We start from the raw sequence: 10,876 nt of genomic DNA on the forward strand, positions 1-10,876 counted from the left end.
CCCTGGTAACCTCAAAGGGGCTTCTCAACCATTAATTCTCCTGCCTAAGAGCACCCAAAAAGAATGGTTAGCCAGGACAGAAGACCAGCTAGTGAGTCAAAGCAACTGCCAAAGCTATTGAGCAATTTGGGAAGGGAATATTAGGAGAAAGCTCTCTAATACCCAGCTCTTATATAGCATCTGTCATCAGTAGAACTCAATGCTTTTTACTAAAGAGGGCAGATTCATTATTCCCATTTTACAGACAGATAAAATGAGGCACAGAGAAATAAAACAACTTGTCCAATTGAGGTCTCCTGAATCCCAGTCCAGTATTCTATTCACTAGATTACACTGCTTCCCAGAAAAGAGAGATGTCTGCTTATATGTGAACAGTTAATAGATTAAGGTGCCAGTAGATGACACTTAATACACAGTACAGTTCCTGGGTTTTGTAGGGCCAACAAAATTTCTTGTTGAGCTCTTTAAATGTGTCCGTCTACAGGCACCTCTTAACAAGCAGACCCAGCCACGCCCTCCCAATCCCCTGGGATTAATGATCCAAATAAAAGCATATAGACCACTCCTCAAGGGGTGTCGTGAACAGTGTCTTTCAGAGATTCAGTAGGAAATGCTACTAGCTGGATGCTACTTGCTACCTCCGAGCAAGCTACAATAAAGGTCTTTGTTGGAACCACCTTGGCTGTGCCTCTGTGTCTGGTGGGAAATCAGAGATATTACAAGGGTCACGAGTGAAGCCCTAGCCCTCAAATCTGAGGCTCAGGCCCATCTCCAACATGCAGCCATCCCAATACATCACAGTAGCTTCATGTGCCTTACCTCAGGAGGCTCGAATAGACACTCATTAACGTTAAAGGATGCAGGAGAGCTAAGCCGCTATTTTTCCATCTCCATCTTCTCTCTTTCCGTTGTCGCCTCCGGATTGTTCATGCTGCTCTGAATACCTAACGAACACTCAATCTGTACCCAGCCGCTATGTCAGTAATTACTACAGGGAGTCAAACACGCTAGCTGTTTCTGGAGATTCCTCAGTAATCATTGGGTTTGCGTTTTCCAAGAGAAGAGGGCATTTTGACAGTAGACTGTCTCGGAAATACAACTTGACTGTCAAGCTGATGCTATGGAAGTTTACACACTAAAACAAACCTTCTGTAATTTAAAAAAAGAAAAAAGAAAAAAAACCTACCAGAAATAAAACGAAAAAGTCCTATAGAAATTATGCTAAAACACGACTGAATTTAAGCAAACCTGATCACCTTTCCATAGTTCCTTGTAACCTTTCTACCGAACTGAATAATAGAATTATGTCCCTTCTGTAGAAGTTGAAAAAACTTTGGCTGCCATTTAGGGGTGCGTACTTTCCATATCGATCCAGTTCAGCCAGCTACTGTAAGGGGGCAGAGTATCATGATCATCATTAATATAATCATCATATTTTAAGAGTTAAAACACATTCCTAAACAAAAATATTTTAATGTTGCTTGCAAAATTAGTTTTATTTCACACCTGAAAGACTAAGTGTATTAAAAGAGGGGGGAAAATTCTTTCATCTTGCTTCAGTTATATCACCTACCTAGGCAGGTTTGATAAGCTAGCTGGAGAGGACTGTGTTAGCTAGTTTAGCCAGATTAGATTGCTAGATACTAGCTAGAAAGAAAGAAGTAAACTAGACAGCCACCGACAGATATGAATAGATTAGACTGATTGCAAAAATACCAAGATCCAGTAATAAATCTGTATTCATATGCTACACTCCAGCAGGCAAATCCAGAACAGATATACATTTGATTAAATTAGTGCCTATAGGGTCTTCTTGGCTGGTAGCTGCCTTTATATAATCCTCATTATCTATCAAATACCACGCCTATTCTGAAGAATTACCGCCATCTCCCTGCAGTTCAGAACTTGAAAACGATATTATCAAGGTCACCAAATATAGTGGATCCTTGGGGCTTTCTAACTGGGATAACCCATGTGTGGTCATTTATCACCAGACAGGCTCGCCATTTCAGTATAACAGATGGTGAGCACAGTACAGGTCATCAACCTGTAATGACTTGCACCTGTTCTCAACCTATCATTCATCTCTTGTGAAATTATGCAGGGGCTGGCACTAGCCTTTACTGAAAATGATTGCGAAGGTACGCTAGTGACTTGGTACGGTGAGATAGTCCGTCTATTTTCACCCATTTATTGATTGGCCTTCTTCTTCTTTTCTTTATTCTTAAACATGATAGATCTTGAATTTTAAGAAAGTCTTAGATCTTCACAGATCTAGAATCCTCTGAGAGTGTCACAAATTTTCCCTATGCAAATGAATCCACGAGTTCCAGTCTAATACCGGCACTGAACAGAAATTATTCATATTACTCAGAATAACTAACAATTATTGTTCTTTGTCATCTACATCTTCAATTGTTATGTTCTACCATAGAATAGGAAACATACGCACATGTGGCTGGTGTAGAGAGATGACTGGAGAGCTCATATTAAAGCAGAAGGTAAACAAGAAGCACTCTAAACCTCTTATTCACAGTGGCCCTTTTTGTGTCCTGCTGCCTTAACCTAAAGCCTGTCTGTCTCTTTCACTTTTTGACCCAAAAAAACCAAAAAAAACCCAAAAACAAAACGCTGAAAAGTTTTTGTTTGTTATTTGGTTTTGGTCAAGAATTTGTTTTCCAATTAAAAAAAAACACCACCACCACCATGTTGAGGAAAGCAAAACATTTTCCATAAACGTTTTAATTTAGTTAAAATCCCAATTTTCCATCCAGCAAAAGTTTTTTGTTTTGTTTTTTTTTGGGGGGGGGGGGAGAATATATAACCAGGCCTTCTAGTTCAGCCCATACTATAATGAAATTGATCTCACTCGGTCAGTCAAAAATAGCTTCCTTCTGAACCAAACCCAAATTGGATAATCCATTTACCAACAACCTCATGACCTCACAGGAAAGTTGCGAGGATAAATACATGGAAGATTGTGAGGCTCTCAGATCATGTGATAAGGGGGCCATATAAGTACGCAGGGCAGACAGGCAACTGCAGGGTTTCCCTGCACCTTCTTCTGAAGCATCAAGCGCTGGCTTCCATCAGAGACACAACGCTAGTAGATGGGCCTCTAGTCCGGCAGTACTTAGTTCCTTGGTTATTAACTCTTCACTACATTTGCTTTTGAAGCTTAAGCACCGAATGCCATTTTAACACCTTCTTTCATTGTCACAGTAAAAAAAAAATTGGTGGGGTGAAGGGAGCAGATGGGCGGTTTCTTTTTGCATACAACTGAAATCATTTTGGTTTTAGAAATGAGGGTGTTTCTTTTTTTAAAGCACTTCCAAGCTGAGACTGGCTATGATTTCAGCCAGTGATTTCATGACTAACGATGCAGATTTATAAGGGAAGTGTTGACAAGATCTTCACGATAGCGTTGCAAATATACTGCTACAGTAACCCTGGAAATATCAAGTGATTTTTATTGAAACATACATATGTCTTCAAAATAGCTGATGATATTTTATCAGGTTTGTTTCTGTAAGGAAAGATTTTATATTATCACTAAGCTATTTTTACAGTTGCTGTGGTAACTAGAATACCAGATAAAAGGGGGGGTGGGGGGAAGTAGCCACAGAACAAATGCAAGAGCTATATAAAATTCTTGTATCTTAACTGCATTCCACTCTGTTATCTATAGCAGTGCTAAAGTATCCATCAATGAAAGCACAACTGTAGTAGAAGTTGGAAACATATATAAAAATTAGCCGTATAATAGCTAATAGGGTATAAATAATTCCATACTTCGCTTCATTAGCATAAGTTAGAGTCAGACACCTACTTCCCTTTGACTTTTAATGGGAGTCAGGTGCCTAATTGCTATTTGTGCCTTTGACATCACCACCTAACTTCTTGATATTCAGAAAGCCTAATTGGTTTCAATTCCAGACTGTCACAACCTCACACTGGTATAATAGTGATGCATCAGAGCTGGGCGATGTGTCATATTACGTTGCTCCAAGGAAAACTTTACTCGCTGTAGATTAATTTCCTTTGGCTCATTTTCTTTTAGGATTTCATTTTTTTTAAATAGATGATAATACTGCTCTGCTTTTTGTACAGTGTTTCTCACTCAGAGATCTCCAATAGGGTTGTCAACTTCCTAATCGCACAAAACCGAACACCCCTGTCCCGCCCAGCCCCTCCTCGGAGACCCCACCCCTGCTGGCTCTATCCCCCCACCCTCCGTCAATTGCTAAGTACTACGATTATTGGTCAGGAGAGAAAAAAGGGGTACCTTCAAGTGAGTCAAAGCTACTGTCACAATTAGTGATGGGGAGCGGGGGGAGGAAGAAGAGCTTTATAATTTAGAATCCTTTAGAATCCTACGGCAGGGATAGAATTCTCGATCCAAAAACCTGTAAAAGTTTTCATTTTCCATTCAGTTCTGTAGGACTTTTCCATAAGGGTTAGCACATATGTATGGTAATGACACCAGTTTATTGCATAGTTACTGTGAAATAATGCGGGAGCCTTTGGGAATGAGACCTTTAAAAAAAAAAAAAGGCCACGGACTCTCTCATTATCTCTTTCCCTCCTCTTGTTTCTGTGCTTTGCTCTATTTCATCATGAGACAGTACCGTTGAATGCTAATGAAACAATACTTGGCATCACCTAAGCCACTCCCGTCTGTGCAATTAATTAGTGCAGTAAACAAACCAACTTTTATAGATGTTCCAACTCCAAAGGAAGAGGAGTAGATGTATAGGGTGATGCAGGGCAACTGAGTGCACTGTCAGCATTAGCAAACAGTAAATCCTAACATCTAGGAGTAATGGGATGAAATGAAGGGATATTCAGGGTGCTCTATTACACCATGGAATCATCTCACAAGGGAGGTGCTGGAAACCTGGATATATGAAACTAAATTGGATAAAGCACTGGTAAGTATACAGAGCTACACTGCACCTCAAGGCAGAGCCAGGGCAAGGCGTGGTGTTTAAAATTTACCTCTAGGGATCTATTCTCTCCTCTTACTGGTGTAGAGGAAACAGAGGTTTAAGTATTTTGCTGCTGGCCTGCACCCCTCCACCCCCCCCATATTGTGTGCTTTGCCTCCATCCATTCACCACTCTTCCTTCCCCACCCTCTGCACCCTGGACCAAGGTCTGGGTAACCAGTGCAGCAGCATGAATTAAATTCTTGCTCATTGTCTCCCATGTGGCCAAGACACTAATAAGCTCTCAGTACCAAAGGGAACAATTCTGCATTGACCAGGGAAGGGAGAGGTGACCTAAGAGGTCTCTTTCATCTCTGTGATTCCATGAAAATGAGTCTTAAATCATGAGCACACCACTGGGATTAAATTCATAAACCAGGAGTATAGGGGAAATGATCCCATGATAAATAAAATCATGGCCCTATCACAGATTCTGATATGTTGGTCACCATTAGAAGGTCAACATTTCTCCAGAGCTTAACACATAACTGTGGCAGTTCTCACAAGACTCTCCCATAATTGCGCATAAAGCGGAATATTGTAGGATCTCAGCCATCCCTGTGTGGATATTCAATAGCAACTACTCTGTCAACAAATAAAGACACCAATCTATAGTGTATTACTGGCTAATGCCATTAGCTAGCCATTGATTCAGAGTGAATCTCTCTCTATTGGTTTAGATGTCAGTACTGATAGTCATTAGTGTGGTATAAGAATGGAACAATGATACAAGTTTATGAGAGATAAACAACAATTAGGGCCTGATCCTCTATTGCACTGCAGCTCATGGAGTATAGATGTCTTTAAATGCTCTCATTCTTATTTGGCAGCAATTTACACCATAGCTGTACAGATGTTATTCAACAAGCTATAAGGCACTAGAGAACGAGGCCCACTACACAAAGCCTTTCAAGGGAAGCGTTGGAAGCAACGCATCTATTCCTTGTACTTTAGAGTGACCAGTGCATGTAATTCTTACATTTATTCGTCTAACACTATATTTAGGACCAAAAATATCCTCCTTACAAGATAGTATATTTTCTTTTGTGGCTATACGAATCTTCCTTCATGGGGATGGAATATCATCTATCGTGATCGGAGAAAATGAAGCTGCTCTGGTCAATTCAAGGCTTTAAAAAACAACACCACTTGTTTACAATGAGCGGGGGGGGGGAGGGAAATACCATTCTTCTGATCCGTCTTGTCTGCCTGATCAAGTCTGATGTATTTTTTCCAAACCGAGTTAGCCAACTAAATGATGACTTCTAGTGTCACAATTTTGTTCACAGTATTAATATATTGATTTCTTATATTCTCTGGCACGCAGAGAGCATGATTCAGTTGACTGAGTGGAAATGGATTCCATTTTCAATTACTTTAAATGACAATACCATCAAAATGTTATCTACATCAGCAGTTTGGTGGGGAAAATTGTATGACCCAACCTTTCCCTCGCTGTGCATCAAAAACAGTGGGAATGGGGTGAAATATTTGGTTCTGAGGCTTTGTGGCTCCAGAAAGACATCTGAAATATCACATTTGTTTAGAAGTCAGTAGAGGTGGGACTGTTTTGAGTCCCAGAATCCAACCTCCTCAAATCTGGTGGAAAACTAATGTAAAGCTAATGTACATAAATCCCTCTAGAAAGTAGTAAGATTAGACTTAAATGTGGAGTTACTCCACATTTACACTAGGAAAGAGAGAGCAGAATCTTGCTCTGCCAGGTGTAACAGGAAGATAAAGTTACAGATTCCTACAGGGGAACTGTAAGGCCTTGTAGAAGGATGGTTTGATGATAAAGGCCCTGCACTAGGACTTGGGAAAATTAGCATTCTGGTACAGGTTATTTATGTGATGTTAGGCAAATCATTTATTCTCTGGCCCTCAGCTTCCCACAAAATCATGTTGAGCTGTTGAGAGGATATGGTTATCGGCATTTGGGAAGTGATCAGATATTACAGAGATGGAGGCCTAGCTAGCCTAGTGTCTAGCTTAATGAATGAATTATAAATACTTTTAAAGTTACGGATTTGATAAGACTCCAAACAAGAATGTAACAGGCACACCCAGCAAGGCCATTCCGAGTTCTTAGGTTGCTCCTGTTGTGTTACAGATGCTGAAACAGCAATTAACTAAGCTCAGTGAAGAGAGCATCCTGCTGCTGCAGCATTGGGGGGACATTTCAACTTCCAGGGGTCTTCACTGCCATTTCTAATACTGTGGTTTTAAAGGTCTATGTCCATTTTGTCAACAGGAGGCAAGGGACTCTCTAGCACAGCTTTTCACTCCACAAACTTTGGGCAGGTTAGTGGGAATTTAAGCCGTCTCTCCCCCCCCCCCACACACACACACACAAAGCGATTTTTCAGTTTTAAACAAAAATAAGTGTCAGAACAGATGGATTTGATATCTAGATAAGTGTGTTTTATCAACAGAACGGATTAGGGTGTTTGCAATTTGTCACCACAATCTCAATTCATCCTGCCAATAAAACATATTTCATCCATGCTTTAGACCACCATGCTAACAGAATGGGTTTTGTCAACAGCCTAAATCCACCCTGTCAACAAAATCCATTCAGTGGGAAAATAACTCAATCTCTTCTGTCAACAGCAGGAGAAAACCTTGATTGTTAGTATATTTAAAACAACAAAAACATCAGCCATGTTTTCCAGCCAGAATGGGGGAAGGAAACAGGAAAGCAGCAGCCAGGCTAGCACATTTAAGACTAGGACATTCAGGAAGTTAAAAATCTTTCATAAATTTGGATTATTTTGAATGGGAAGTGACTGAACTGTGGGAAAAGCCAGGAGTCAGAGCCCCGGCTTCTCTCTTCCCCGTGGAGTTGAACCTGACTATTTCAGTAGCATCTACAGGCCAATCAAGATTGGATCATGTTTGCTCGATCGCATACACACAGTAAGACACACCAAAAGATCTTATAGTCTCAACAGACAGACAAACGATGTAAAGGGTAGCAAACAGTCACAGAGAGACAGAGGGACTTGCCCAAGGCTGCATAGCATGCCAGTGGCAGAACTCTGAATAGAACCCAGCACTGCTGACTCCCCATCCAGCATGCTAGCCATTACACAGTGCAGCCTAAGGTACAGCCCCAAGTGCAGTCCATGCCAGCCTTTCCATTGACTTCAGGAGGCTAAGCACCAGGCCCTGAAACTTTTAAATTCCAGTCTAGTAGTAGTACTTTCCTTTAACTTTGTCCCCCAAAATCCCTGTCTCTCAAGATCTCCAGATTTTGTGATTGTTGGTCTCTGGGTTTGAATAGGCCTTCACCCAAACTCTGTCATCAAACTAGGCCAACTTTTGGGGGATGTTAAGAACTAGATCCAGATTTTGCAATTTTTTTTTTTCATCTGTCATTTTGTAGAATTGGAGAGAGCAGGAACGAAATGTGCTGGGTCCTGTTTGCCCCACGCTTGAATTAGCTGCTTTTAAAAAAGTGGAGTCAAACCAACGGGCCCCTGAGCCAATGAGAATCCTTATTTGGGCTCTTATTCCAAACTACCTGTAATATGAGGCAGTGGAAGACAGTGCACGGGGAATTAAATACAGGTAGAGTGGTCACCTTTCAAAAGTTAAACGTTTAACCAACAGTTATCTTCAGTTAGAATAGCTGCTCAGGGAGAACATGCCACTGGGTAACATTCACATCAGGAGTAGAAAATGCCCAAGGCTCCCCGCTCAGACCCTGATTCAGCAACACACTTGAGCACATGCCTAACTTTGACATTAATTAGGTCTCATTAACGTCAACAGGACTTAAGCACTTGCTTAAAGTTAAATACACGTATGTGCTTTGTTGAATAGGGACATCAATTTCCCTTAGAGTCATGCTGGGACCATCAAAATTAAAATCCGTATGACACTATGCACCTATCAACTGGTAAGAAATTTTGGTCAACATCACATCTGGAATGTTCCGGACTCAGAACGAACAGTTCTTAATTAATAGAGCTCTGTAAATCAGAAGTGATTTTTATAGCAACTCTTTTGCCCACCTGTAAAACTAGATTTTAAAATGAACTGAAGTACGCAATGCAAGATATGATGTTGAATGCATTTCAGTGCCTTCTTACAAAAGACATAGCTATTTGTGCTATTATTGGCATGGTCTAAAAAAGAAGGGGAAAAGTTAATTATGCAAAGCAGTGTTTTTGTAATAGAACAGATTGTACACATTCTAAGTACTTATTATTTATACGACAAGAATACTGATGGGGATTCTTTGTCCTCAATGCTGTCATGTAGCAAAGGAAGAGAAAAGAATTCTGACCAATCAGAATTCTATCCCAGCAAATAGGGGATGAGCTGGAGGTCTATAGCTGAAGAAAACTTCAGTGGAACCGTGCATCAGCTGGAATCCTACTGGCATGAGATCAAGGGCTATGCCAGTTAGTCTTGCTCATTTTAATGAAAGGTTTTAGCATCTCCTCTTCTGAAATGGTACTGGGCTGCGTAACATTTACTAAAAGGAAACAATCGGAAATGTATAAGAAAATGAATTGAGGCAAACATGGATCTTATTCCATTTAGTAATATACCTTCTAACCTTCTGTATAAATGTCAGTGTTATTTAACAGAGATTATATTTAATTTCCTTTGTCGTCCCCCCCCCCCCCCGCCCCACTGCATCTATAGTTCTATGACTAAAAGTTTTTTCTCTTAATATTTTGAAAACGTTAAATACAAGGTCATACATCTAGGAACAAAGACAGTAGACCTAACCTACAAGATGGTACCCTGGAAAGCACTGACTCAGAGAAAGATTTTGGGATCATGGTGGATAACAAACTGAACAAGAACTTCCCAGGGTGATGCTGCAACTTGAATACTAATAGAAAGGACTGTAAGTGCTAGCTCTGACCATCATGATCAATAATCTGTCCTGCCACAGGCTCTCTCAATGGCCTTCAGTAAGTCATTTAGGATACATCCAACAAGCCCATGGCAGTGAGCCTTGAGATTGACAGACTCGAGCGGCTCATGATACAGCACTAAAAATAGTCTCTCTCAGGCTGGAGTTTGGGTTCTGAAGCTTAGGAAGGAAGGTGGGCTACAGAGCCTGAGCTCCAGCCCAAGCTGCAATGTCTATACAGCTAATTTTGATGCAGTAGTGCGAGCCCTGGTCCGTCAGCCTGGGGCCAGAGGCTCGCTGCTGCTGGCCGTGTAGACAAGCCCTTCGTCTCTGCGCTTCCATCCCCCATTGGTAAAGTAGGGATAATAGCATTTCCCTACCTTACAGCAATCCTGTGAGAATATATTAAAGATTGAGATGTGCAAATATTACAGTAATGGGGGCCCTATAAGTATCTATGATAGATTAATGCAGTTGTTGGAGAGATAGATGGAGAGACATAGGAGTATCAAGGAGGAGGAAGGTAATATTATTTCAGTGTATAGTATTGCTAAATCTAGTTTTTACTGGACGAGTGTCCAGCTCTGATCTCTGCAATTTAAAGAGATGATTGAAAAACTAAAGATGGTTCAAAGAAAAGCTACAAATATGATTGTACACAGATACTTATGTAAGTAATAATAAGGTAAGTGGGGTGGGGGGAAGACAGCAGAGAGAAAATTATACTTGTCATGCTTTTAAACTTCCAAATGTTACTTCTCTGTTTGGATAGAAAATACTACAATCAGTTTATTACTTTTTCACAAGAATCAATTCTCCGTCTTTTACTCACTCAACACTTATTTAGGGTTGGAAGTATTTGATTTTTACTGGTATGTCAGTAAACGTTAATTTTGCTGTAGATACACAAACTGACCAAACATATTTCCTTTGATGATCAAAATTTACAGTTCGACAAGGAAAGAAAAGTGGTGTGTGTGAACTTAGCTTGACATAAGGAAATTTATTTTGTA

Source organism: Lepidochelys kempii, chromosome 26 (genome assembly GCF_965140265.1).
Source record: "Lepidochelys kempii isolate rLepKem1 chromosome 26, rLepKem1.hap2, whole genome shotgun sequence".
Lineage (NCBI taxonomy): Eukaryota > Metazoa > Chordata > Testudines > Cheloniidae > Lepidochelys > Lepidochelys kempii.